Source organism: Rhipicephalus microplus, chromosome 4 (genome assembly GCF_043290135.1).
Source record: "Rhipicephalus microplus isolate Deutch F79 chromosome 4, USDA_Rmic, whole genome shotgun sequence".
Taxonomy (NCBI): Eukaryota; Metazoa; Arthropoda; class Arachnida; order Ixodida; family Ixodidae; genus Rhipicephalus; species Rhipicephalus microplus.
This window is the reverse complement of record NC_134703.1, coordinates 208,888,391-208,916,217: the sequence shown is the minus strand read 5'-3', so window position 1 is coordinate 208,916,217 and position 27,827 is coordinate 208,888,391. Positions and strand designations below refer to the sequence as shown.

Genomic DNA, 27,827 nt, shown 5'->3' with positions numbered 1-27,827 from the left:
TATATATATATATATATATATATATATATATATATATATATATATATATATATATATATATATATATATATATATATATATATATATATATATATATATATACATTGTGAGAGGTTCGTGTGGGACCAGTCGCTCAACCGACAAGAAATAGGGCATAGACAAAGACAGGACGTTTACGCAAGTTGGACATAATTACATACATGAACTAAAACTGCATACGTGCACTCCTAACTCACGCCAGTCCAGTTCGCTCTACAGGTTTAAAACACGTAGTCATGGTTCAAGTGGCCCTGACACAGCGAATCTAGTTCGCGCACCACTCGACGTCAACCACTCACGCCACTGTCGTTGAGATGGTCCGGCGTGTCGCCGCATCTTTTGGATTTGGGAAGGTCCCGGAGTTGCCGTTGCACCACGGCCGTCGCTGGGACAGCTGCTCGCTGTGCGGTCGCGGGTCAGATCCGTGCTCGGCCACGCTCGAGAACACCCGATAGATCGGCTCGCAGCTTCCCAGACTCGGTAACCCACGTAGAGGCCGACTCGCCAGCAGGTCTCGACCGTGACCACGAGCACCGTCGTCGCCTGGCGTAGCTCGTCGCCCGAGTTTCGTCTGCAGTCCAGTCGTGACAGGTTGCGCACCGTAACGGGCCGGTAGCCGCCACAACTCTCGTTCTGCCACTGCTGCACGACTGCTTCAGTCCGACCTTCTTCTTCAACGTTCCGAAGAACCTCTCTCACACGGCTGCTCACGAGCGGCGCCGCCACGCACCACACACGCACTTCCGTCTTCCTCTATCTTCATTTGCGTCAATACTTTTGTTCGCACTTTCAGTTTGGGTTTCCTACTGCAATATATATATATATATATATATATATATATATATATATATATATATATATATATATATATATATATATATATATATATATATATATATATATATATACATTCAGTCGGAGTAATCATAATGCAATGGGCCAGTTAGTCTTCTTGAACGTATGGGATATGGCACAACGGGAGCGTTGTCAACAAGGGTAAATATATTTATTATTTCCCAACAGTTTCGGGAGATGTTCTCCTTTCAGGGGACCCCTCCCGGAACTGTTGGGAAATAAATATATTTATCCTTGTTGACAACGCTCCCGTTGTGCCATATCCCATACCTTATATATATATATATATATATATATATATATATATATATATATATATATATATAGTATGTGTGTGTGTGTGTGTGTGTGTGTCGCCGTATTTTAGGGGCGAAGCTCCTCAAGCTGTGGGTCGTGCGTCCTCGATGTATGTAGTAGTAGTTGTAGTAATAGTAGTCGTCGTAGAAGTACGTAGCTACCTCTAGGTTAGTCCTTGAAATGTCCGTTGGATGGTGATACCTGTATATGGTGAATATATCATAAAAGGATACGAGATGTGAGGTGCTTGGAATGTTCTCTATTTGGATGGACGGACGGACGCACGGACGAATGGGCAGACAAGCAGACGACGGCTGGACAGACAGACAGCCGCACGCACGGGCGGATGAATGCACGTACAGATGGACGGACGAATGGACGCACGGAAGGAAAAATTGCCCGCAGCTTCCCTCGGGGGAACACTGAGGAGGATGCGGAGCATATAATTGGTTAACGGGGTGTTAAAGTGCGACTTACTTGCGTCGATGGCTAAATTGGTTAACGTGGTTGTGAAATGGGGTGTTACATTGCGACTTACTTGGGTCGATGGCTAAATTGGTTAACGTGGTTGTAGGAGGGGGTGTTAAATGAGTGAACACGTACACACGTATGCGAAAGGGCGGCGCTGGTCGAAGGGACGTCGATCATTGTGTTTGTGGATCCGTTAGAATTCATTTCACCGCGACCTTGGACGTCGACGCGCCGTACAAACCAACCGACGAGCGGCAACTGAGCGAGCGAGCGCCGACCTTGAGTATATATACAGCTCGACGGCGCATGCACTGTCAGCTGTTGAATGTTCTCGAAGCGCGACGCCACATGCGCGTCCATTGGAGAATCAGGAGAATTGTAGATGTCGAACGCGGTGTGTAGAGGAGGAAGGGTGCACAGATGGTGGAGGAGTGAAGCACGCGCGGTGTGTAGAGGAGGAAGGGATGCACAGATGGTGGAAGAGTGGGCGACGGCGTGACGGCGCATGCGCGCGCGTCAGCTGTCGAATGTTCGAGAAGCGGTGCGGACGGCGCGGACGGCGCACTACAAGGCGCGAGTATAAGATGCTCCGCATCTAAAATGAACGGACGGATGTATGTACTGACAAATGTATTGCTACGTTCCATTTCCCAAGTTTTTGTTATCGTCCCAAAACACCACACGATTCTCAGCGCAAACCGCGCCTGCAGCTTTCGAGAAGGTTCCGGACTGTAGTAGATCATTTCGATGCAATCACGCCCACTGCGCGAACGGTACAGATTGTTCTGGAACCTACGCCACCGCCAGCGATAACGCTAGAACATTCGACAGCAAGAGTATAAATGCCGACGCGCTTCGCCGCTTGCCAGTTGTTGATCAAAGGCTGACGCTCCGTTCGCCGCTATCAGTCCGGGACTGCTATCTGTGCGAGACTGCTGCCGTAATTGGACTTTCCGTTTACCGGGCACAGGTTCGCCCAAATAAACAGCTAAATCCCAACACAAAGTCTCCTGTCTTCGGCCACGTCACGACCCCGTGACAGTATTGACGGACGTACGCACACAGAGATGCACGAACGGATGGACGCACAGACGAACGCCAGCAAGAACAAATGGATGGACGTTTCGCCCCACTCATCATCATTCACTCCTTGGATATGCTGTGATTTTCTCTCCTGCGCGTGCTACGAGTGGCTTAGCTGCACAGCTATTGAACATAATGACGCACCTATGTGCAACTATGCTCCAGTAGGGAGCATATACAGTAGTTACACGTGCCTCCAAGGGCAGTTTCCCGGCGAAGAGGGAGGCGTGTTTTCCCAATATCATTTCCCCAATATCATACGTCTGTCAGATTTGTTACTTCGAGCCCCTTTCTAAATACGAAGCATTTCTTAGCGAACTTTGGTGAAGTTGAGCATATCTATCTATCTATCTATCTACCTATCTATCTATCTATCTATCTATCTATCTATCTATCTATCTATCTATCTATCTATCTATCTATCTATCAAGCCGATTACGTTTGGGTGCTGTTGTGGCCACTCCCTTAACTTGGCGTGAACCAAAATTAGCATGGGAGGGTAAGATGGATTGACGAATATGACGCGCTGGTCAAAACATCGATAATGTAAAAATCCGTCGCGTACGGCGTCAAACACTTCCCGCCAGAAAGTGTCACATGCCTATGGGTGGGTATATGCCGCTGATATGCAGGTATGCGCCACAGGTGATTAAAGCTTAGTATCTATACCCAGAAACGACAAGAACGCACATGGTCAATTTTAAAGCGCGAGCGTTAAAGAATACCCGACATCGGTAGCGTCAAGCCAACGAATGCAAATAATAAATGTCAGGGTCCTAGCTGGTATAGAACCCAAGCATTCTGCGCGGCAATGAAGCATTTTACCACAGAGCTACCTACGTCAGGTGTCCGAACTGCTTTTCAAGTAGACGCTATTCTTCGCTGAACATCAATATATTGGTTGCGGTGCTGCATGCCTACACAATTTTATAAATATTATACGCACTTCTTTGACACAGCCGTCACGTCGGGCTAACGTTAATTGTGGCTGGTCGACATGCGCTGAAGTTGATTCCTTTAGCAGTGTCCTGGGCCAGCATCCTCGTGAGCATCAGCGCTTCATATCTGCTTCTGCATGGTGTGGCTAATAGGCATGTTCCAGTTGGCATTGCAGCGCAAATAAGTGCTTATATCTTCAGCTGTTCAACGTATGTCTGTGAGTGCAACATTTGATTGATTGATTTGTAGGGTTTAACGTCCCAAAACCACCATATGATTATGAGAGACGCCGTAGTGGAGGGCTCCGGAAATTTCGACCACCTGGGGTTTTTTAACGTGCGCCCAAATTTGAGCACACGGGCCTACAACATTTCCGCCTCCATCGGAAATGCAGCCGCCGCAGCCAGGAATCGAACCTGCGGGTCAGCAGCCGAGTACCTTAGCCACTAGACCACCGTGGCGGGGCCGTGCAACATTTGTACCTACATTTAGCGTCGTTTATTGAAATATCGCGCAATAAAAAAAAATTGCAACACGGTCACCTTCCATCCGCATGCTTCGCACATAACGTTAATTCCCCGGTACGTAGGAGCAGCCGATTTTTTTTTTTCGTGGCTCGAAGCAATGGCGCCGTCTCATCACGGCGCAGCGCATGTATAGCGTTGCAGGGACGCTTCCCCATTGGTTGCCCGCATAGCGCCAGGAAAGGCGACACGCTATCTAAAACACCGTATCTTTTACATAGCCATCGTGACCGCCAGCATAGAGAACACGGGAATGGTAAGACGCTGCCCCACGGATCTATACACAACTGAACAAAAAATTGCTTCGTATGATTTCGTAGTGAGGACCTGCATGATGGGCTTTCTTCCGCATGATAGCAAAGCAAACGTGAAGGCTAGGCGATGTGCGACAGCAGGGAAGGGCTAAAGGGAGGTGATCGGCTGGATCGGGCATATCTGGCTGGTATTGATAAAATAGAGGACGTGCTGGCTGAGTGAATCGACAAGGCATATCAGTGAAAGCGTGCAAATATTTAGAGGACACAGAGGAAACCGGTAGAGCCCCGCCGCGGTAGTCTAGTGGCTAAGGCACTCGGCTGCTGACCCGCAGGTCGCGGGTTCAATTCCCGGCTGCGGCGGCTGCATTTCCGATGGAGGCGGAAATGTTGTAGGCCCGTGTGCTCAGATTTGGGCGCACGTTAAAGAACCCCAGGTGGTCTAAATTTCCGGAGCCCTCCACTACGGCGTCTCTCATAATCATATGGCGGTTTTGGGACGTTAAACCCCACAAATCAATCAGGTGCCATAGAAAAGTGGGCATGCTTGCCAGAAGCAAAAGCATTTATGTAAAAAAGAGTTAATCAATTTAGGCCTAGATTTGAAATGACGCTGCAATCGATCACTGTTAAAAGCGTCACCAAAACGTGCATAGTTACGCCAGGGGTTTTTCGGTTCCGTTCCCTGGCTATACGAGTACGCATGCGCATTCTAACATCAATGTGGCGCGTGAAAATTTAGTCCGAGGGGTGAAATGCTTGAGTGGACACGCGGGGAAAGCGTTGTCGATCAGGCGTAGCTCGTAGTGCGCTTTTCCTGAAATGAAAGAAACAATGCTTCTTTTCCGAGCTTCATTTGAGGGCAGAGAACTTTGGGAGGCAGGGCTGTCGCACGCTGTGATCGCATGCTTACGCGGTCACTTGGAGTAACGCAGTCAAAACCGTGTAACCTTGCTTGCTCCAACGAGAAGTCTTGTTCTTCGGTGAGGATATTAAGTGCGGATACTACTGCGGCTATAGAGGGGAACACAAGAACACAAACCACGTTCTGCAAGGGAAGCAAGCGAGAAATAGAGAGGAGAAGAACAAAGAAGCCCTTCTGTCACTCTGAGGCCAAGCTGACTCCGTGATTCCCGTTTTCAGAAGGCATGATTTTCCTCTAAACTGACGTACACAAAACAAGACGACGACAATGCGCCTGCATCAGTACGTCACCACATCGGCTCATGTCTCCTCAAGCGCCAATCCAAGGTAATTTCAGTGCACGTCCCTTGAAGGAACAAAGCTGCGTTCTTCACGTTGACATTGAGGCAGGCTGCACACGCCCTTCTAAGAAGCCCGGCCGCACTGTGTATGCTTCATGCCGAGGGGAAGAGGGGCTTCATTTTGACTGGGACCGTCTCAACGATGCTGCAATCTCTCGTGAAAACTCGACTTCACGGTGCTTACTATGCGTGCTAGGCGTTCTCAGCCGATTGTAATATGTTCAGGTGTAGCCCTTTTTAAGTTAGTGAAGTTTTCTTTTTCATTTTTTGTGATAATCACTATAACGCTCGGCATTCGTTTTGTTTTAGCCTGAATTTCATTTCCTATGAGCATTATATGTTATGTTGTGGGTAAAGGGCTCGCGTACGAGCTCGGAGTGAAATGAGTCGATCTTCGTTGGTTTGCTCTGCAGGTACATACCCGAAGTACCGCTTTACGTAATGCCGTTCCACACGTGCTGCAATGTTAAGCATGTCCGCAAGAGTGCTCGTTCGAAAGGTCTCCTCAACGCACGGCATGTTTCCCACGTGAATGAAGCAGCTTTTTGATTCAATACATGCTGCTCATTGCTACCCTTATGCACCGCTTTTCGTCTTCTTGATAGAACGTCTTGCGTATACTTGCAAGCTTTCGCTAAGATCAGTTTTGAATGCATGCATTCTGCTCATATCGATTGTGTGGCCGATACGCGCCACTTGGTTCGTGTTCACTCACTGCGCTTGAGAAAGAAGGCACGGGAATTGCATTCTTTTCTTTCGCGGGGCCTCCATTTGGCGCAGCTCTTTTAATTAGAATATGCGAATGCTGAAACATCAAAAAAGGAAAAAAAGAGCAAGGGAGGAAAAGAAACCCTAGACAGATCCGCCGAACACAAAAACAGATATGTGCACGAACACTGGCACGGAAGTTTCTTGCTGCGCACCCACTTATATTCTGTTTTTTTTTATACATTCACAGGGCTCTCGCAAGAAAATAAGCAAAAAAAAAAAACAGAACAAGAACCCTTTCTGTGTCCCACCAGGTTTGAAATCACTTGGAGCCTGCAAGAACATAAAGAACAAAATGATATAATTCTCCGGGAAAGTTTTGTCCGTGTTTACTTTACCAAACAGAAAAAAAAAAAAACTTGTAAAGAAGGTGGCTGAACAGGAAGCGCTGTTGAAGGGAAATAAGAGAAGGCAGCGCTCATACGTTTCTTCTCGAAAAAAAAAAATGAAATAAAGATCTGTCGTGCACGCTTCGTCGGCGCGTTCTTGATGAGTTGTATTTCTTCTCGCTCCCGCTGTCTTTGTTTTACGCGCCGGCATGGAACAGCAACAACAGGGATGCTTAAGCGAGGGCAGCTCAAGAGGCGCAGCAGCCAGCCGGTTGCGATCGGCGGTGGCTGAACGATTCCCCGGCTGTTCTTGAGTGAGAGTGTGCAGATCGGCCGCTTTCAAGAAATACCGGCAGGAGATAGTATGCGCCATTGCTTTTAATTCCATTCTCGTCACTCGTCGAATTTCACGTATCCCGAAAAGTTAATACAGAATCACGATAATAAAGCATGTTGTTGCAACTATTTACACCATAATGAAGTGGGGACACGCACATGACATATTTTTCTGAAGAACACGCTTGAAAAGGAAGTCTCTTCCGAACTTATTCTGGCCAATTGGAGTACTATATAAGAAAGCTTATTTTCATGACATAAGAGCAAGACGAGGGCTGGTTGTCGGCGAGGAAAGACCAAGCTTCATGTGACAACGGCTATATAGTGAGCAATATATAAAATAAAATAGCCTCGACACTCGAAGGGTGGCGCCTTTTCGAGGACCCTCTCCACGTGTCTGGTGTCACGATGCGCCAAGTGTGTGGCACAAATACCAGCTTGATGTGTACAGCGCTACACGCGTCGTATAGTGATAGTGTTTTTACAGACCATAGTCTTTCTTGGGGACCTTCGACGAAAAAAATTTTGGTCTGTCTGTCTGCACACTTGTCTGTTTGTTCGCCCTAACGATACCTCAAACGGCACCGAACGGCCAACCCCATCCGCAGCTGCCACCAATATTGCTCAAGATTTAGCGTTCCTAGTTGTGCAATTGTCAATTAAAAAGCAAATATTGTGCATATCAGAGGCGCCATAACAACTTGTTTATGTTTTGTATGTCTGCCTTTGTACTACAAAAGGACACACACAAAACACCTTAGGGACTGTAGCGTTTAACGCGCTGCGCTGACCGTGCAACGCAATGCTCAAGAAGGTGTTTCCAACGCTTTGCTACGACCATAGAGTTTCCCACAATAATTAGTAGAGGGAACTCTGGCGCTACAGTCTATGGGAGTTGCAACACACGGCGCTTCAGCGAGCATGGGAATGATGGGTAGTACACACATTTGTCTAATTTTCGTACTTCTGGCCTGCTTCTGGCTCCGTGTGTGCTCCGTGTGTGTTCGTGTGGCTTGGAGCTGTTTTTTCTTGAAAACGTAAATTAGCAAATGTTCACCGTTTGCGCTTCACAACCTTATTCTTTTAAGCTTACTATTTCGAATCAAGTTCCTAAGTTTAAAAGGATTCGTTCTTTCTTTCAAAACAAAACCGTAACCAGTAATAAACAAAGCCTCAAGTACGATTCGCCGCCCGCAAGTACGAAGACTAGGCAAATGTGTGTACTAGCCATCATTCCCATGGTCGCTGAACGATCGCAGCGCCAAAGCGCCCTCTAGTTAATTTTGGAAAACTCTATGGCTACGACGGCACGGTGGTGGCACCTGCCCGTCGCTTTCTATTCGACATCTTTTCACCTCCGTGACTGGCGCGCATCTTTCTCCGCGGTCGCGCATGCCTTCGTTTTTGAAGATAACTGCCAGATGGCGCTCGTGTTTAACGTACCTAGATGCGCTTGTTCGCCTCCGTTACACGCTCGATGCACTCAAACGCAGCACCTTCAGAATACCATTCACCGATTTTCTTGCGCAGAACATCAAATAAACGTTTTGTTCACTCTCTCCAGACGCAAGACTATCGTCTTTCGACGACATTTACAGTGTAACATGTAGATTTGGGCCAATTTTTCTTTCTTTGATTATCACGCAAACTCCGCTGTCTATTTATTTTGTCCTAGGGCCGGGTCACGCCAGCAGCAAACATGCTCGCCTTTGACGTTTGACGTTCTCAGGCAGCCACGCGCGGCTGTTTCCTACGCGCACGTCTGCCGCTCTTCGCCGTTCGAAAAATGTGTCGGAAACCCACTTTTGCGCCGTTTGTCGCTTGCCGGAGACCTACGTAGCGAATCAGTGACGGAGGAGTGGCATGGCTGAGCCGCGCCGCCTGCTTTCACCTCTCCGCATCGTCTGCGTCTGCCGCGGGACACTTCGAGCTGCTTGCTTCTTGCTCAGCCGTTTTCACGCTACGTCGTACGGGTTGTTCTCGGACTACGTTCTAGCAGTGATTAGAGCATTTTAGCCTATCCGGTATTAAAAAACGCGCAGAGCAATTCAAAATGACGTCTCACAAAGCAGGCGTTCCCTCCGAGATTCCGGAAAGCTTGCTTAAGCCTACCACATCAATTGTTTGAGTATGACTGTAAAATACGGTACCGAATGGATTGGACTATACTGTGTTGTCGAAGCTAAAGAGTATGAATCTGATATCAGTTCGGAGCGTATGAGCTACGGGGCACACGGCGGCCGCTTGATAGATTCGAGACGGTCGACAACTGCATTCGGAAAAGCGGCCATGTTTGTCAGAGACTGAAAGGCCGGTGAAACACTCAGTGCAATTCAAACAGCTCTCCTGCGGACGGTGCCGGACGGTGCCGGCCGCCAGTCTGCGGCACCGCGCCGTCAGGCCAGGCTTGCCGTTAGCGTGAACCGGCCCTTACGCGCACACACACGAGCTAGGGGCGGGATTTCACGCAGAGTTGGTGACAGCACAAGGCCGAAATCTGCTTGCCGTATCGGCCGATTGTGGTGCGCCATCAGATTTTTCAGCAAAAGCGAGGCACGCGCGCCGACATCTAGCCGAACCGTGAAGCTCTTTGCCACTTTGCATCTGACAGCGGCCCGGTGATTCGTCAAGCGCTCACGTGTTGCCTTCGCGCATTGCTCGCGATGGCACATAGCCATGTTTGCTGAATTATCAACGTCACCCACACGCTGCAACGACCAGGACCTTCAACGAGAGCAGCGCTATCGAAACAAGCCCGAGAGGGGAAGAAGCACAAAGGGCGCTCAGTCCCGACAACTGGTTGCAGCAGTCGAGCAACTCAATGAATGGCAGCACTGTAGCTCGGCATCGCGCTTGTGACATACAACTAAATGCGTACCGCCTGCTGCTTGAATATGTGAAAGTTATCGATTTGAATGACTGATATGGGGCGTTTAACGTCCCAAAACCACCATATGATGTGAGAGACGCCGTAGCTGAGGACTCCGGAAATTTCGGCGACCTGAGGTTCTAACATGCGAAAGTGCAGTCTCGTAAGCTATGTGGAAATGTACGGGATACGTAAGTGTCTTTCCATCTGATTACTTGCAAGACTAAGGGTGGCGTGATCGTTCGTTGTTGCCTTCAGATCGTTTCAACGATTAACAAGGTGACGTTAAAGCAAAAGCCCCACTCAAACCCGAGCATACATGGCATGCAGGCGCGTGCCAGGGAGGTTTTCCGAAGGGCCACCTCCTTGATAAAGGGAGGAGAGGAACCCTGTTGAAATGGTCATTTTTCGCTCTCTATATACTATACCGAAAAAACTTTTAAGGGGGGGGGGGGGGTGCCACCTTCTGGCTGCGCCCCTGGCCTACTGTGGGGCTGGCAAGCATTCTACCAGAGAGGCGTGGCAGTCATTAACGCTGCTCCAGAATGACCACCCAAACTGTTCTAAGCTTTGACAATGCGGGGCTTACAAGTCAGTGGAATTGCCCTTCAAGCGTATGATTGCACCACCATTTACACAAAGTTTGGATGAGCCATGGCTTCAATTGGACAGCTAGGGTAGGCAAAACATTTAAAAATCCTTTTTTGCATTATTTAAAACCTGCAGCCTTTTCTCAACCAGAATCAGTTGGTTTTTGTCTTAGTATGATATATTTTTTCTTCAAAAGACACATTTCAAAACTTTTGCGGTGGCCAGCCATGCTCCGACTCTAACGTAGTAAAATATACCTTGCAACTCAAGCATCATAGCCGTATGGAGAAGTTACAGTTTGCATGCTTTAATGCATTTGGCACATTCAGAGAAAAATGGGCGCACAACTGCGAAAAAGAAAGAAACCAGAGGAATAAAGCTTTCTGTCAAGAAATTTATATCTGGTCGGGAACGTCTTAGTGTTGTCATCATTGGCAAGAACAAAAACTGTTATGGGGGCACATTTAAAGAAGCAGAGCCAGCTTGGAGGACATACGAAAAGCTGTCCGGTCTAGGTATATTGACATGACATTAAAGGATACCAATCAATCATACGGCTTTTGCTTGAAGGACGCCGAAACTTGGTGTAAATTCAATAAAGCCAATTTTAATGGTGAATTATTCGTTCATGAAGACCCCCTTCTAGCACCTATTACAGAGGCGTTATGCTAAATTATCTGGAACTTGCTCTTTTCTAGTTACTTGCTAAAGGCCTCCATGGGAAATCTCAAAACCATAACGAGTCGTTGCATTTTCGTGTGGGAGTGCGCTCCGAAAAAAAAAAAAAGCATTCTTCGCGCATCAATCGCTGTATATATGCACTCTTCAAGCCGTGTTCACTTTTAAGGATGGCACTATAGCCCTTCTGAATGTGCCTAATTATTTTGGAATTCGACGTGTCTCTGCTTGTTGACGCGTATCTGCTTGTTTACTGAGCCTTCTGGCCCACTGAGCCGCTTAGCTATTACTCTTTACAGTGTCCACCGCTATGTGAATACTGATCGTAGGGTCAGTGTTCTGTCGTTTAGAACTGATGCACTTCGGAGGTTCTACACACCACGCACATGAAATGATTGCCTTCCCTAATTGCTCGTGAAAATTCAGGGCCATAGGGGTGTGCAAGGTCAAGTGAGCAGAGGGGGCGCAAAGTCACCCCATACAATCACATGATAAGGGGGGAGCGACCACGACGCGTTCTTTACAAGTTTGGAACAGTTCTAGAACATCCTGCTGCATCATAATAATCATTATTGTTTCATTAGAAACATTGCACTCTTGTTCAGCGCTTGTATATTCACGTTGTAACATAATTTGTAATTATTACTATTATTTTATTGTATAGTCACAAGTGTAGTGCTGAATCTTTGTACTTACGATATTATTTTTCAAGTGTCCTAGCACTCCCCTGTGTAATCAATGTACGCACACAGGCTATCATAAAAAACTAAGGAAATGAAAAAATAATGAATGAATGAATGAATGAATGAATGAATAAATGAATGAATGAATGAGTTAGCCATAGTGACTATAAGGAGAAATGATGCTCGTGCTTTCTAAACTTAACAGGCCACCTCAAATCAGGCCCTTATCCGAGGGGGGGGGGGGCAGCGACAAAATGCCTGCAAATTTTCACAAAGTGAGGACGATGTTTTACGAAATAAAGTTGGGAGTTTTTCAGCAATAGTCAAGGTCCACGGCAAGCGCCCCCTGCCACTATTGAAAAAAAAAACATATTCTGGGTACGGGTCTGCCTTAGCTATTTTACGGTTTCGGGCCAACAGCGGGACTAAGTGTGGTGGTTAACTTTCAGCTTTTAGCACTTGCTGCAGTTCGTATAAATAGAAAATCTTAAGGAAAATTTCACTTTGACAAATGGTTGAACAATTCAGACGAAAAAGAATATTATTAATTCTTGAGGCTTAAGGTCCCTAAACCACCTTGTGATTGTGACAATGGAGGGCTCCAGAAATTCATACCAGGGGGCTCTTTAACGCGCACCCAAATCTGAGCACATGGGCCTGCAGCATTTTAGCCTCCATCAAAAATGCGGCCGCCATGACCAGGATTCAATCCGGCGAACTGCGGATCAGCAGCTGAGTACCTTAGTCACTATACCACTGTGATGGGTAGCAATTAAAGAAGGAATGAAGGGTAAGTCTGAGGGCTAGTTTTCTTTGTTAGGAACAATAATACTAAGAACTGACACACAAATATGCCAAAAAAGCATAGAAGATTTTATTAGAAGTGATTGTAATTACATAACAATTACTTCTAATAACATTGACGGTATAATCATTGGGATAATTCTATGTCAGTTACAATTCATACTAAAAAAATGAGATTTGAAACACAGTCGATCCATCTGCCTTAGGAACCGGTATTATACGAAAGCGAAACGTCCGAAAAAAAGAAAAACACTTCCACATTCACGGCCGTGTTCTCGTAACAGCGCAACAATTGCAGGAAGAGAAAAAATGGACTTGAAATATGCACTGTGCCGGTTCGTTTGCATCTTCAAAAATTCAATAATAAATTCAATAAAATCAGTTGACAACAGCGCTCTTTCCTGTTTCCTGACAACAGTGCTCTTTCCTTGCCATTACTACAAGGCAACACAATGACCCACCTCGCCCAAATTAAGCTCTTGTTGCTTTCAACATGTTATGCGGGTTAGAGCTTGCACAATGTCTTTTTGGTGTAGCGCCGCTTCGTGTGGATGCACCTACGTTGACCCATAGTGGTATATCTAAAGTCAGGGAGCGTTATTAAGCCCTTGCGGTGGCTCAAGCAGTTGACACAAAACGGGACACAGCTTGTGGGGTATTCTGTGCAAACATGGCACGGGCAAGCGCATAATCAGTAGCACCCAATATGCACCTATAGGGAAAGCATCGTCACTTGAAGAAAGTAAGGACCGCTGTCCAACGATTAGTTGAGATGATCAAGCGGCAAAGGAGAAACGGCGGGTCACAAAAGAAGAAAGCGCTTCTTTCCCGTTGTGCGCTGGACCAGTGCTGAAAACTAGCGCGAAAAAGCAGCTCGCGCAGTCTTGACCACTTCTCTTTACGCGCACACACAGCACTTCAGGAATGTGAGACGCAGAGGTCGTAGTTCGAGCTGTGAACGCACAACGGCGCTTGCGTGCCCGCTGGCGCGTCTGTCACGGAAGCAAAAGATGGCAAAAACATTCACTTGGACTGTAAACGAAACGGGAGGGAGGAATGGATTGATTTGGCTCTACCCTATAAGTCGGGCGACGGCTAACGCCTTGTACTTAGTGAACCAAAAAGTAGATTTATCCTTTTTTTTCCTTTAAATAGTGAAGTTGAAGACTGGTTCGTTGCAGTGAAGGATTTATTTTCACTCATGCCTTGATTGCAGCCACCAATCAAATAACCTCCTTCTAGATATTTCTACCCGCTTAAACTCTATTTTGCCGTCCCTGCCCCTAAACCCCAGTGCTTTGAAAAACTCCGCGCCATCATCCTGAACTATAGGGTGAAGCCTTTTACAGAACATTATCAAGTGTTCGGCAGTTTCCTCTCCTCTACGCGCGCACATCATACCGTGTCTACCCCTTCGTATTTGACACTTCTTTTTTTGGTGCCCTACTTTTTTTCTAAGTATTTACCCATTCATTTTCTCGTTCGCTTTTTCTGTTTTGTATCGACATTCCTTATGTACAATTAGCTGAGAACCTTCCTATCCCAACACTCCTCCCCCATTTCTCTCAATCGCCATTCAAATTTTATCTTCCTGCTAGCTTCCCTGTCCTCGATTGATGTCCATCCCATATTATCTTGTGTTTCCTGATTTGGTGTATTCTCGCGAGCTCCTAAAGTAAGCCTACGTACTTCACGTTGCTTAATTTCTAATTTTGCTCGAACTTGTGATCTCAAGCACAAAACCGCATTGCCGAACGTCATACAATGCACCTAGGCCTCTTTCCAAATTTCTCTCACAACATCATACCGATTGTAATTCCACAGTGCCCTATTTTTCATCGCCGCTGCATTCCTGTTATCTTAGTCGTTACGTATAATTCGTGTCCCCTTAGGTACTCGGTCCCATTTTTTATCTGCATACACTCAGATATTTGAATTTATCGGTTATCTCTAGCGTGACCTCCTGTATCGTAATCTTCATTATCATTAAAGATCATGACTGCTGATTTTTCATTACTGAATCTGAAATATAACCGATTTTCCTTATTACCGCAAACAGAAGGAAGGAAGAAAGTGCCTGGAAACTGTGGCCCACACCCACGCCGGGGGATTGGCCAAGAACCGGGTAGTTCTGACTAAATACTGTTAATTTGTTAGCTCACGGTTTTTACACTATAAAAAAGACGAAAATAGATGAGAAATATACAATTAGAAATAACGAATACAGGATATGAAGCAGATGGTTTTATCAAAAACAATAAGTAAATGAACGATTAAAGCAATGTGAAAAAAAATGGTAATTTAGGAGTAATAATAATTTCTAGTGTCTGAATCTTTTTGAAGCTTTAATGAACTCCTGGAAGGCATGGGCAACTTTCCCGTCAGTGAACGCCAGGGACAAAGCCAAAGTCTATCAATCCCTGCAAATCTTCCTTGTTGTCGACCATTAGCCGACAACAAGAGGGGTAGTCGGGGAGCAGCGCATTCTGTCAGCGCTTGTTTGTGCCATGAGGCCATACCAATTGTCTCCGAGATAGTGCAGCAGTGGATACCCTTTATGAAATTGGCCGGCGCGCAATCCCAGAGGCCAGGCAGTGAAGGTAATCCCAGTGGCCAGCCAAGTTAAGTGCAAAAGGGAGAAGGTGAGAGCGAAAATTATAAGGCACGAACGTCCTGAAGGCATCGCAACAGAGCACTGGTGCTCCTATATTGTTGTGGATTGAAATCTTGGGTCATCTACATCAACGAAAGTTCTTCTTCCAATTTTTATTTTTTTGGCATCTGTTCGTGTGCACATAACTGACGTCCCTTCGGGATATCACGTCCATAAAGTCTTGGTAGACAAACACTTTGTTGTTAAAATAATGTCGACGCATTGCGACGAGCCAAATAATATCCCGGTTGATGGCTCGCCAAAGCATGGACGAATCACTGCATGCAAACGTAACAAATGTTAATCAAACTAGCACTGAAGTGTGGGGCGAGCATTCCAACGTGCTATAAGCTCGTATGGGTAGCGGAGCAAAGTTCATGTCATGACCATGGCAGCATGGTTTTGTAGCCATCGGCAGTGACGTTTATATGCCTCCGTGATAGTGCGTCGGGGGCGACGTGGAATGCAGCCCGGTTGAATGATAGCGAAAAGGAGGCCGCGCGGAATGAGGCGCAGTTTGTGTGTCGCCAAAATTTTATTAAATAAGAATCTGGGAATGTAAACAATGAGCACTAAGGCACAAAAGCGAGGCTATAGGCACGCGTATACAGATGGCGCTATTCCGACGCCGCTTCGGATATACTGCTAGGGCCAACATGGCGAAGAAATCAAATTCACTCTTTTGGGGACCGCTATGGTAATTTATACAGCGAATACCCTAACTTGAAGTCCATACCACTTGCGGCCGTAGGTAAGCTGTTGATTTGCATAAAAGCCCCTTCGCGCGGCTGCGCCATCGTCGTAATCCCCCTTTTGAGAACACTCAGGTATTCCTCCGATCTACCACACTAATCCGCCGTCTAGCTCGATGCTTCTGAACACTCATGGTTGTCACCCACGCTCGAATAGAAAAGAACGCGAGCCGAGAAGGAAATGTCCTCCACTTAGCTTTTTTCACACCAAACTTATGCCAGTCGAATAGCGACGAAGCATCACAGCGATTAATGGCTCCCTTGCGCGATGCCGATGTGCACGTCTAAGAATGGAGTGAGCGGGCAATGAGGTCGGCCAAGCTGGTAATGATCCAACATTTTTGAGTGGGGCGAGATACGCAGCGACATATGACAAGACACTTTTCATGTATTCCTTTCTCCATCAAGTTTTGTGCTGTTGCTCATACGATTTCAATATTTAATCTTTTAAAACGAGATCTCGACTACCACACCTTTGTTCGCGTCGCCACAAATTGATTCATTCTTCGCTCAATCAACCGCCTTGTATATCAGCTGCAACACACATATCTCATCGAACCAGTCATCCGTTTTAGGTTGCTTGCCCATCATCTCGCACCAGTACATTTCTGCTTTCTTCTTTTTTCAAGCCGCCACAGACTAGAAGGCCTTCCCCGGGACTTCGGGACCATAGCCTCATCATCTGCTTTGAATATAGCATTATTGATCATTTTCAACAGTAAAAACTACGTTCACTGCGAATTGTTAACAAAATACAAACCCACCTCTTAAATGATAACCCTCCACGAAAGAGGGGGAGCTTTGAAGTAATTAACTAAACGGAACTGAACCTGTTGGGGCAATAAAACATGATGGACATGAATGCGCAGGAGGGACCATTCAGTTCACGAAGGTGTTTTTCGAGAGCAACACATAACGGTACGCCCGAGGATTTCGCGCAGCCCCGTGGTAGTTATTTATTTATTTATTTGGTTACTTATTTATTTGCACATGTTCTCCAAGCGCCTTCTATGGGCATTGCTGTAGGGGGATTCATAAAGTCGAAATTGCATGCATGTCATAAAAAAAAAAAAAACGCCAGGCCTGCGCTGTAGGCACAGCACAGTCACAGCAAAAGCTATAAGAGCGGCCTTTCAGAGCCTCTTCAAAACAATCAATGGGTAACTACTGCAAGCACACTTGCTTGGCACCCACTAGGGCATAAATAATAAGCTTTCAGGTAGTAGGCCAAAATTCGCTATGCTATTTTTCGCTATTCTTCTGAGAAGCGTGGTATCCGCTAAACACTTGCAAGGAATTTTGTGCCAATTGTCTATGCAGTGGCTGACGACGATGAGGAACTAAGGCTGAAGTGGGTATGCGCCAAAGTTAATAGAGAAACAAGAAGAAGATTTTGTAATGGGTTAGAGCGTTGAACGGCCCACTCGTTACGCTATTCGCATTGTGCGACGACTGGTTGTTCTTTCACTGTATCAAGTCGTATCAAGTCTTTCACTGTATTCAGTCGTATTAACGCGATTGCTTTGTCGACATCGCCCCGCCGTGGGGGTCTAGTGGCTAAGGTAATTGGCTGCTGACCCGAAGGTCGCGGGATCAAATCCCGGCTGCGGCGGCTGCGTTTCCAATGGAGGCGGAAATGTTGTAGGCCCGTGTGCTCAGATTTGGGTGCACGTTAAAGAACCCCAGGTGGTCGAAATTACTGGAGCCCTCCACTACGGCGTCTCTCATAATTATAGCCTGGTTTATGGACGTTAAACCCCACAAAACAATCAATCAATCAATCAATCAATCAATGCTTTGTCGACATCAAGCCTGCCTAAGGCAAGTTTGACAACAACTCACAAGCACCGGTGTAGCTCAGTGGTAGAATCTGGCACCCAGCGAACCCGGGTTCGATCCCTAGTGTGCCATTGGTCCTAGGTCATGCCTGCCTAAGGCAAGTATGACAAGTTACAAGCACCGGCGTAACTCAGCGGTAGAATATTGGGCTAGAACCAAGTGGACCTGGGTTCAAGCCCCACTGTGTCAATAGTGCAAAGTTTTTTTTTTCTAATTTTGCACAATGTGGTTACCGACACCGGCGGCGGCGGTGGACAACACGCAGCTGCGCGTGACCCCAAAAGTGATCTCATAACACCTTTCGCTGTAAAAAATGCACAGAACAAAACAAAAACTGGTGATCAGCGCATACGACATATACGACCCAAATACATGGACTGGAAATTTTCGATATGCTAAATAAAAAAAAAAGCAGTGACAACAGCGGAAGAGAAAAGCGGCATTTGATAAAAACATGATCTTTTTAAAATAAAAAAAACACCGTGTGGTTAGTGGTAACAATGTTTGAAATAAATCACTGTGTAGTTGTTGTTGTGGACCAAGAAAAGTGATCTTGTACAGAAGCCAGGCGAACGTCTACCTTGTCGTAACTACCATTAGACGCCGTATGCTAGCGGCATTCTAAAAAAAAAAAAACGACCAAAGGTGCTTTCTTGCGGCTAAAAGTGTTAGCATAACTACTACTATTTCAATATTCCAAAGAGCGTCGTTCTGACACTCTTCGGAATAGCCTGCACATTGCTCTACGACGCCCAAATTTGTGAGCAAGCACTGTTGGGCGAGTCTATACTTAGCACGGTACAAGTGAGAATGTGCCTAATGAAATCTAAATAATGCCGAAGACATAGCGGTATCATGCCTTCAGATTTCGTCCTTTTAAGCGCAATTATTATGCCCAAACTAATGGATACCTGTAGCGCGAAACTTGTGCGCGAAATGTGCATGTCGGCAGTGTGCACAAACCAATGATAGAGCTCAAGCAATTAATTAATTGATGCGATAAAAAGTGTTTCTCAACTTTTCCCTCCTGACATTGCTTTCTTGATGGCGGAAGCTTCTTTGCAACTCTCGTGTCAGTAATAAACAACAGCATGTGCCACAGAGCCGCATTTAAGCACATCGAAGGGCGCGTTTCACCCGGGCTTTTTTGTCCTGCCGTGATTCGAACGCACCCCTTGTCTTCTAATGAATGCCTCCTTTCCACTGTTTACCCTTTTCCTCCACGCCGTGGCGTACATGTTTGTTTGTTGCTTCCCAAAAGCCCGCTGTTTTTTTTCTCTGCCGCTGCACCCCTGTCGAAACCCCGCCCAGCTGCGCCGTTGTTGTTGTTGTTGCTCGCAGTGCTTTTTATGAGGGAAGGAGAGCGCTCCATTTTTTGATGCAGTCCGAACCGTAAGCCGCCATCTTGTCGTTCTCGGCGTGACTCATGTGCCGTGTTCTTTTGTTGCCTTCCCTCTCTGACCTTTGCGTTTGATTAGCGCGGCTCTTCAACGGTGCCTGCACGCGGCCCGATGCTGTAGCACGCCCCCATGTTCCATGGCTGCCCAGCTGGGATACATGCTTGCGGGATCCAACTCGACGTTGTAGCGAGAAGCGTTGTGCGGAAGGAGTTCTCCAAGGTGGCTATCAGTAATAGACAACTGATTTCACCCGGCTAGCTCTAGTATAGTATTTGCTGATTTGGCTAAAGATAAGTGGCAAAACCGGTGTATACTACATGAACTTCCAGTGAAGCACAATAAACACGTGCCTGAAGGGATTGATTGATGTGGTAGCCGGCATGCGGCTTCGTTCAGACAACGCAACATAGAAAACTGCGCTCTCTTTAAGCAGGCACGTAGTTTAAGACGTCCTTATAAAGTGGCGCATCAGCTGGTAATGGCAGAAAGAGGACGTGGTAACTGCGTGTATGTAACAAAAATAAGTCTTTCATAAAAAAGCGACAAAGTCGTGAAGAAAAAAAAAGTCTGAACTATATAGCGAAAACAGCGCTAAATAAATCAGAAGGCATTTCAAACAAATTTTGAAGGGAAGCGAAGGCATACAAGAAACAGAGACGAAAAATAAAGCCATTTTGAACAAAATTCTGCTGTGAAAATCTCCATGGATACTGAAGAGGATATGACTTGGAAAGAAAAGCGAGCTTGCCAGTGTTTCGACTTGTGCCTGATGAGGAGGCCACTTTAACACTGTGAGTTAGAGAAACCTTGCCAATCGCTCTATCGTGGGGCCAAGCAAAGCTTGGTTCTATTGGAGTAGATTTTAGGTTATCGAAGGCACGACCCGCATTGTTTGTGTTCCCTGCATAGAGAACAACTAGGTATACAGTACGGGCATGTTACCTATGGCTATAAACGGTGATAGGGATAAACGGGTGTGGAATGATCTAACTTTGTGCTCTTTTCCTACAACGTCTTTTCACATTATGCATCGTAGTACCCATATCTGTAACCGTTGACTTTCTGTATAAAATAATGCTTGTACAGCTGAATTCACAGCGCATATTATTAGTGCTGTCTTCATAATATCCCGCATAATATCCGAAGTGGCACTAATATTTAAGACAGGTAGCGTCCGTGGCAGAAATAAACGTAGCCACGAGGGCCGAGCCAATTCAGACGTAGGGTATATTAACATGCAGGGTGGCAGGAATAGGCTGAAGTGGGAAGAGCTAGAAGAACAACTAAGGGGGGAGAGGCCGATGGTATACGGTTTTGTAGAAACACATCTTAGGGATATGGAACAACCTCCTAACAAACCGGACTACGCGTGGGAATATTGTAATAGAACAGAAGAGAGCAGAAAGGGGGGTGGTATTGGGGCATTCATTCATAAAAGTACAGACTGGCAAAGGGTTGAGCAGGAGTGCAAGGAACATTTATGGCTAAAAGGGAAAGTTGCAGGGCAAATGACGATTCTTGGTTTGGTGTACTTGTGGACGGGAGCAAAGGCCAGAAAGAAAAACTAGGCAGTGGTGGAGTGTATATCAAAGAGCAATAATGAATTAGGAGGAGAGTGTGAAATAATTATTTTTGTAGATATGAATGCGCACATAGAAGATATAGATGGGTATACCTACCCAACAGGCAAAATGATCATGAATATGTGTGAAAGGCATGATTTAATCATTTGCAACAGTACGGAAAAGTGTGAAGGGCAAATAGTATGGGAGGTAGGAAGGCTGAAGTCGACGATAGATTACGCACTGATGTCACATAATATGTATCATAGGCTTAGGAGAATGCACATAGAAGAATGTGGCTCCAGCAGTCTGGGTAGTGATCTCAAACGTATCAAGCTAAGTTTCGGAAGAGCACTGAAAGTGGGAAGGAGACAATACGAGCAACTACAGGAAAATTTTTATTCAGAAAGGAAATTGAAATGGCTACTAAACAAATTGAGAAAGTAACCACTGAGGATAATAAAACAGTGTGGACATACACGAATCTAATTAGACTGTTTGAGCTAGAGCGTACTAAGGCACGTGAGAAGTCATCCCGAAAAATACTACACATTCCCAAGAGTTGGTGGGATGAGGAAGTTAAGAGAGCCATAGCAAAACGCCAGGAAGCCTCTAGGAAACACAGACATGCTAAGCAGCGGTGAACCGACAGATGATGTTTAAAGAAAATTGGAAATCTTTCTAAGCTGTAGAAGGGAAGCATCTCTTCTGATGAATAAAAAGAATAGAAGTAAGGGGGCTCAGTGGCTGGCAGAACTGAAGTGTGTTAAAAACATGTTGGGACACGAGCACAAATGATTGTGAGCAAGATTCGAGAGTCAAACTAATTTTATCTTTGCGAATCCAGCTCGATTTACACTCTTTGTTGCTTGATGTGATGTCAGCAGCTCAGTGGCATGTGCAGCTATAACTTGCAGGCATATTGCGTGCACAACATAAGTGTGAACTTCTGGTGGTTTTGGATGGATGAGATGATGACCCGTAGAAGTCAGAAGAAAAGTTTGTTTCAATGCAAAACTAGAGGCTAGAGATGAAGGTAACAGAGCTTATCCTAGGAGCTTCACTTATGGCATGATTGCTACCAGTGACTTCAGAGTGAATGATAATTAGAACTGTCCAGATGGATGCGACGTTTTACAAGGATAATGCTCGAGTCCATTGTTTGGCTTTCCGCAATGTCGAACTTGCAAGTAACTATGCACATTAATAAATGAAATTTTCACTTCGTATTTGAAAATGTAGTCACAGGACAGTAAATGTGCCTTTTGATACTCTGGCTGTTGCATATACAATTTTTTTTGTTTTCAGTAGTTCTAATGTGGGTAAATGATGACGACCTATATTGCAATTTTTTACGGTAGTTCTCTTGTGATGCTGTGTGATGAATAAAAAAAATAGAAGAAAGAGGGCTCAGCGGACGGCAGAAATGCATAAAAGAAATAGAAAGGCAGCCGCGAAATTTTGGAACCATCTAAACTCCCTAAGAAACGAGGCGAGCTTAGAGCAGAGGTTTATAACTACAGATGAAGGTGCTAGGCTAGAAGGGGACGAGGCTATTGAATATATAAGAACAAGGGTGACAGAAAAATTTCAACAAAGTGTCTTATGCACCACAATAGACAAGGATGGCTCAAGTGTAGCAATGTCTTCATTTTCACAACGAGAGTGGGAAAGGGCTCAAGAGAGGGTTCCAAGTAGTACATCAACAGGCCCAGATGGCATTCCAATTATGCTGATAAAGACATAATGGTCCGAAGTCTAAACAGGCTTTGAGAGAGGCAGTGAGCAGAAAAATAATCGATGGTGAAGTCCCCGATGGATGGAAACTTAGCAGGATGAGCATGATCTATAAAGGAAAGGGGGGCAAAGCTGACATAAACAACTAACGTCCTATAACAGTGACATCAGTGGTCTACAGGCTGGCGATGCAGATTATAAAGGAGAGACTGCAGGCATGGATCGAGGATGAGGGGGTGCTGGGGGAACTGCAGAATGGGTTTCGGAAACACAGGAGGTTGGAAGACAATCTCGTCTCACTGACGCAGTGCATCGAAATAGCAGAAAAGGAACTCAGGCCCCTGTGGCTAGCATTTTTGGATATCAAGGGAGCGTACAATAGTGTAGTTCAAGAGGACCTGTGGGGAATACTGGACACACTAGGTGTGGAAGACAGAGTCGCTAGTCTTTTAAAAGAAATCTATAAAAGTAACAAGGTAGTTATAGAGTGGGAAAAACAGGTATCCAAGCCCACAGAGGTGAAACAGGGGCTTAGGCAGGGGTGTCCTTTGTCACCCTTGTTATTCCTGATGTACCTACAAGAATTAGAGGCCAGATTAGAGGGAAGTGGAGCTTCAATCTCTCTTTCGTCAAACAAGGAAAATTTATTGGTCATGCACCACCAGCAATAGTGTACGCAGATGATATAGTGCTAATGGCCGACGACAAGGAAGATTTGCAGAGATTGATGGACATCTGCGGTAATGAAGTAGATAGATTAGATTTCAGATTCAGTAAGGAAAAATCAGCAGTCATGATTTTTAATGACATTGAAGGTAGTGAGCTTAGAATACAGGAGGTCACGCTAGAGAACAGATAAGTACAAATATCTTGGAGTATGGATAAGCAATGGGACTTATTACCTAAGCGAACACGAAATATACGTGACGACTAAAGGTAACAGGGATGCAGCAGTGATGAAAAATAGGGCATTGTGAAATTGCAATAGGTATGATGTTGTGAGAGGAATGTGGAAAAGGGTCATGGTTCCTGGTCTGACCTTCAGCAATGAGGTCTTGCTTTTCATGAGGTCTTACATTTCATGGTCTTGCTGATATTGCGTTTTTTTTTCATATGACGTTTTGCAAAAGTGGTATGGCATGGTTGCATAGCGAAGATAACTGACAGACCTTATCGTGCAAATCATCACATGCATGTTATGATTTTCTTCTATGACTATTCATGACTACAGGCCACGCTCATGGTGCGCTCATGGTCGTTCCGCTTGCTCCACATATAAAAAATTTGGCATTACGGGGCGTGAGTGGATGATGACGGTACATAACTGGTGCAAACATGATAATCATGAGAAGCATGTCATGTAGAACATAAATACATGCCACACTCATCATACACTCGCGGCCGTTTCGTTAGCTTCAAATATACCAAGTTTGGTGTTACGTGACGTCAATGGATGATAATTGTATATGACTAGTACAAATATGATAATCATGACATGAGTGTCATGTAAAAACATGACAACATACCACGCTCATGATGCGCTCGCGGCTGTTTCGCTAGTTCCACATATACCGAATTTGGAATCAGATGGCGGGAGTGGTTGATGAAGGCAAATCACACGTCTAAACAGGATAATCTTGATATGCGTGACATGTGAAACACGATTACATGCTACGATCATAGCGTGCTCGTGGCCGTTTCGCTTGCGCGACAGATACCAAATTTCGTATCAGGTGACGTGAATGGACGGTGAAGGTAAATGACACGTCAAAACATGATAATTGTAATGTGCGCTTCGTGTCAAACACGATTACATGCTTTGGTTTTTACGGGCAAAGCACCTTAGGCTGAAAATTGTTCCCTCTTCTGTAGTAGTAGTAGTAGTAGTAGTAGTAGTAGTAGTAGTAGTAGTAGTAGTAGTAGTAGTAGTAGTAGTAGTAGTAGTAGTAGTAGTAGTAGTAATATGTCAACACCTCTAGTTAATGAGTTGCTCAGTAGGCGCCGTTGTGTGTATATGTCTTTGGGAATAATACTCACCGTTAATTGACTGATAGCCGGGCCACTTGATGGTATTGGTTGACATATTTAGGCACAGCGCACGACTACGTGGACACAAAAGAAGAAGAGAAAGAGCTGAAGTTTGTCTCTTCTTTTCTTGTGTCCGCGTAGTCGTGCGCTTTGTATAAGTATGTTCACATACTCAACGTGGACGGCTCACTGTAGACGGGTAAATGGACAGCTATATTGGCGGCGGTCACCTTAAGTCGGATTGCAATACTCACGTAGCCGCCAAATAGACAGCATCGAGAAGATCGCATTGTAGGCAGATACGATGCAGGCTACTTTGCTGTCCAAACAAGATGGCGGCTAAGGAAATTGCTCAAGTAGCTCGGAACTCGCCGGAATAGCCGCCTGCACACAAACAAACGCTTCTTCAAACACTCAGTGGAAATAAAGTTCATTTTTATCAGATATTAACTCAAAATAAGCTTAAAACTTATCCTGCACCTTTGTTATTTTAGCTTTCTCTTCTCAACGCGAGGTGGCCCCTCGTCGACAGAAGTGGCAGGCTTTTAAATAAGGGCAGCGCAGAGAAAAATGAGCTTAGAAGAGAGGCTTAGGAAAATGAAGGAAAGTAGGTGGGCCGTGAAAGTGTTCAGGTATTTGCATTGGAAGAGCGTGGACACAAAGTGGAGAAAAACAATTGGCAGAACGCACGTACAGTGGAATCGATGATATGCGAAGCACGAATGAGAAATGTTAATAGGTCCCTTTAAAATAAGCACAACGTTATGAGGTGGAGGTAAATGACACCGAACATAACTTCCATGTCATGATTACCATGTTTGGATGTGTCGTTTACCTTCGTCCTCTATTTACGTCACGTTATACCAAATTCAGTATATGTGGAGCTATGAAACGGCCGCAAGCACGCTATGAGCTTGGTATCTTGTCATGTTTTACATGAAATCCATATCATGATTATCATATTTGGACGTGTAATTTGCATTCATCGTCCATTTACGTCACGTAATACCAAATTTGTTATAGTTGGAACTAGTGAAACGGAACACCATGAGCGTAGCATGTATACAAGTTTTACATGAAACGCATATTATGATTATCATGTTTGGACGTGTTATTTACCTTCGTCGTCTATCAACTTCCTGTGATACCAAATTTGGCTCAAGTGCAGCTAGCGCAACGACAGTGAGCGCGTCATGAAGGGCCCAATATATTCCAACGTAGCGTTGACACGCGCGCACGCTGGGCACAGCGACGGTACGTTAGCAAAACGCGAGCACTCTATAGTCTGACGCCTCTACTTTGAAAATGTTACACATCATGTACCCTGACCTATATCCAAGTAATCTTTGTCCACATTGTGGGGAAATAGCTTCATTAGAACACATGCTCTGGCAGTGCACCAAATTCGCTCATTTATCGCACATCACCTCTGCTAGATGGGAGGCGGCAATCCGCAGCTCATCCTTGGCAGATCAGCTCTGGGCTGTCCACCAAGCCCGCGAGGCGGCTGAGGAGCTTGGCATCTCAGTCCCCACGTGGGAGCTGCCCGCAACACAGTGATCTGTGTTTTGGAGGACCAAATAAAAGTTTATCCAATCCAATCCAATATAGTCTGACGCCAGGCGTGACCAGCGTCTGTCGGCGCGAAATGCGACATGCTGCATTTCGCGCCCATGCGTTACCCAGACAACACTGCGTCTGCCTACTCTCGTGACGGAGGGACGCCGGCGACGCAGCGCGGCTCGCGCCTGCGAGTATATGGCAGTACCGCAGCCTGGCGTGGCAACGCCGGCGTGATGCGACGAAATGAACGCCGGCGAGCACGCGCACCGCGTCACGTCGAATTGTACTGGCGCCTTGATTGTGGCAAGTAGTCATGTTCTCACAAGACACGCATCTCATGATTATCATGCTTGCACCAATCACATATCTTCGTCATTTATTGGCGTCACGTAATACCGAATTTGGCATATGTGAAGCTAGCGAAACGGCCGCGAACGCGTCATTGGCGTGGCATATAGGCATGTTGTTACATGACAGCCATCTCATCTTATCATGTTTGCACCAATCATATACTCTTGTCATTCATTCACGTACTGTAATACCAAAGTTAGTATATGTGATGCTAGTGAAGCGGTGCGAGCGCATCATGAGCGTGGTATTAGTCATGTTCTTACATGGCACGCATGTCATGATTTTCATGTTAGGGTCTGTCGCTTGTGTTCGTCATGCAATCATGTCATACCATGCCAGTTTTGCAACATGCCATGTGAACGAAACCACCACAACAGCTGTAGGATCATGAAATGTAAATCATGACATTCATGGCATACATGTGATTTTTATGTTATGACTAGTCAAAAATGCTCTTCATAAAGTCATGTTAAGCCATACGTAGTATGGTATCGATACCATTATCGAGACGGCCAGGAGAGCTGAAAGTCGTAGGCGGCTAGATAGATAGATAGATAGATAGATAGATAGATAGATAGATAGATAGATAGACAGATAGATAGATATATAGATAGATAGATAGATAATAGATAGATAATAAATAGATGGATAGATAATAGATAGATAGATATAGATGATAGATAGATAGATAGATAGATAGATAGATAGATAGATAGATAGATAGATAGATAGATAGATACGGTCAAAGTTACCGAAGTTTGCTAAGAAGTGCTTTGCATTTAAAAAAAAGTAGGAGGCTCACCAGTAAATATTGGGCTGGCAGTTTGAGCGATATGGAAATAAGGTGCATTAGGTGAGAAGTCAGAGAGGCGGAGAGGATTCATTGTATGACAGCGATGGAAAGGAAGCCCGCTCTCAATAACTACCGAAGGGGCAAGAATGAAATAAGGCGGGAAAAGTTTTATGAAAATTCAAAGGAAAGCGCTTTGCTGTTTGAAGCGAGGCCGGGTTGGCTTAGAACACGTAGTCATAAAGCGATATTCAATAAAGAAGAGGAATAATGCACATGCTTTGGTGGAGCTAACGAAACGATAGAACATGTTCTGATTGAGAGTGACGATGTTCACCCAGGTATGTGAGTGGGTACAAGCGTATAT

The 27,827-nt window shown here is 45.4% G+C and overlaps 1 protein-coding gene and 1 long non-coding RNA gene across 9 annotated transcripts in view; both read left to right on the top strand.

Moving 5' to 3' along the window:
• Window positions 1–27,827, top strand: part of nab (NGFI-A-binding protein homolog) — a 1,065,342-nt gene that overhangs the window by 905,359 nt on the left and 132,156 nt on the right. The gene's annotated exons all lie outside the window — the stretch shown is intronic.
• Window positions 1,300–6,969, top strand: LOC142814732 (uncharacterized). Its single transcript, XR_012895054.1, has 2 exons — window positions 1,300–5,713; window positions 6,686–6,969. It is a non-coding gene; the product is annotated as an uncharacterized LOC142814732 (long non-coding RNA).